Source organism: Penaeus chinensis, chromosome 24, assembly GCF_019202785.1.
Source record: "Penaeus chinensis breed Huanghai No. 1 chromosome 24, ASM1920278v2, whole genome shotgun sequence".
Taxonomy (NCBI): Eukaryota; Metazoa; Arthropoda; class Malacostraca; order Decapoda; family Penaeidae; genus Penaeus; species Penaeus chinensis.
In genome coordinates, this window is record NC_061842.1 from 2,357,209 (window position 1) to 2,359,708 (window position 2,500).

The window sequence follows — 2,500 nt, forward strand, 5'->3', positions numbered from 1 at the left end:
AACGCGGTTGTACTATTTCAGTCATCATTTAAACTCCGCCCTCTTAGCCTTAAAACAAGCCTAAAATTCGGTACTAGAGGCTCACATCGTGTCTTCTGTGCTTATTTCTTCACCAGAGAAACTTAGCTGTGCTTTACAAGGGAAATGCGTTAAATACATTTATAGATCATTCTATATCCAGAGCTCAAAGAAACAAACCATGAACACATAATTTTTTTTGTGTGTCATAGACTCATAGAGTCGTTTCCTCTCACAGTCTCGATTCCTTTCTTCATCTTTGTATATTGTCAATAACGTGTGTAAATAAAATTTGAATATGAAATGTGGCTTTGATACCAATGCATATTTTGAATTTTAAGAGAAATCTTGTAAAGTGAATTAATTTCAATAAACATGCTCATTATAAAGCCGATAAGAAAACAAAAACATATATATCATTACAGTAATAGGAAGATGCGTGAAAATGGCAAAAGATGGCTCAAGACTCCTGTGCAGCGGCGAAGTACAGCAGTGTATTGGCGTTAGTGTGAACAGGCAGGGATTTTGGTTTTCATCAATTATAGCTGCAATTAACACTGCAAGAAACATAGTGATTGGGCCGCAATGTGTGGTTAGTGTGTTTTCAGATTTGTTCACATACTTGCAAGCCCAGGCGACAGTGTGCATATGTATCGAAATGTAGGGCTTTGGTAGGTAAGTGTGAATTCCAGTACCCTAAGTGTCAGTGTATAATAATTATTTAGCTTTATTCCATTTGTTACAATGAATATTCTTGGTGTGACATGCTGTCTGTTTTATTTTGCTTCTAAATTACCCCCTGTGTGCAAGGAATGGCTGAGGTTACCATCCACTGGCGGCGAGAGATTTGAACGCAGGTCAGCAAGATTGCTAGACGAGATCGCTACGGCTGCACCAAATAGCACACGTGAGTAGATGTTGAACAAGGAAGTGATGATGGGTCTGAGTGAGGGTAGCATGAAAGCATAAGTGCTAAGGCGCCTCCCCTACCTTGAATCAATCAACAACATAGTTAATTTATGTGAGATAATAATGGTCAGCTGAAAAATCAGCAGGTTTGACTGCCGTGGGTCACATGACGAGTGCATCAGCCGTGCAAGACCCGTTTATTAAGTCCCTATCCCCTTTCCTCGACCCCACCCATATTGAAGTGGCAGCTTCAGGTGCATCACATGACACTTCTGGTGCCAGTGCCTAACCCTTACCTCAAAAGGTAGTGCCCTCACATCTAGCGCTGTGGTAGTAGGGACTGTGGAAACAATGGCTTCCCTGCTTGTTGTAGTTATCTGTGCTCACTTTTGTGCCAAATGCTCGACCATGGCTGAGCCCAGGTATCCATGGCAAGGTGTATGTTGTTGGGCAGTCTTGGCATCTTGCAGCACAAGTATAGCCAGTACCTGTAGCCATCAATCATGTTGCTGGAGGTGGCATGTGCCTAATTTGCCAGCTCGTGGGGGTCCTGTTACTAATAATGAACGCATTTTCATTGCAGACGGAGTGCAGCGTCTCTACCTCTCTCTCGGAGCATACAAAGTCTTGCATCTAGTGCTGCCTGATTTCCCATGCCCTGTTCTGTAACACTTGTAGACATCCACAGGCCCCAACCCCTCCAGAGTTACCTTGCAAGCTGGGAGATGAAAATGTGGATCGTCTTGAGAAATGTTTTTTGGAAAACTTTGGGCACTCAGTATTTGCTGTGGGACATGCACCCTTCCCGGAGATGCACGGTCCGCCACATCACGTCCACCTGCATCCGGATGCCCGCCCACAAGCAGTTCATATCCCACCCATAGTCCCACACCACCTTTACGACTATGTGCGACAGCAAGAAGGGAATCATTGAAGCAGTTCCTGCTGGGAACCTACAGAGTGGTGTTCACGGATAGTGGTCGTGCCCAAGAAGGACAGAAGATCCCGCAGGATAGTCGACTTCCAGAAGCTCATTTGGGCAAGCATGAGGGAAACCCACCATACATAGCCCACTTCGATCTGATCACTAGTTGCTAAAGCATACCTTCAAGACTGCAGCTGGTGCATACTCTGAATATCATTAAATACCACTTGACGAAGAAAGCCGCCAGTTGTCGTTCATTACTCAATGGGGTCTATTCAGATACTGCAGGACTCCTATGGGGGGGATGAATTTACCCTGGTTTGGTTTAGTTAACCAAATAACACCTTTTTTGTTAGTGGCGCTCATCGTGGAACCCTTCAGAGAGCACCTAAAGAAGCCAATGGCGAAGTTGGTATATCTATACGAACAGTTGCAAGCCATATTTTTGTCAGCAAAGGTTACCACTGAACACCTGGAAGCTGAGGGCTACCCCATTATGGTGCCTCATGCCACACGGCTGCACCCACTGACTAGGGATTGGATTCTTATTATGCAGCAGTACTGCCAGTGCATATCGCAAAAAGGCATGCCTCTTCCTACTGGGCAGCAGGAACCTTATGTTCGTCACCGATCACTAAGCACTCACCA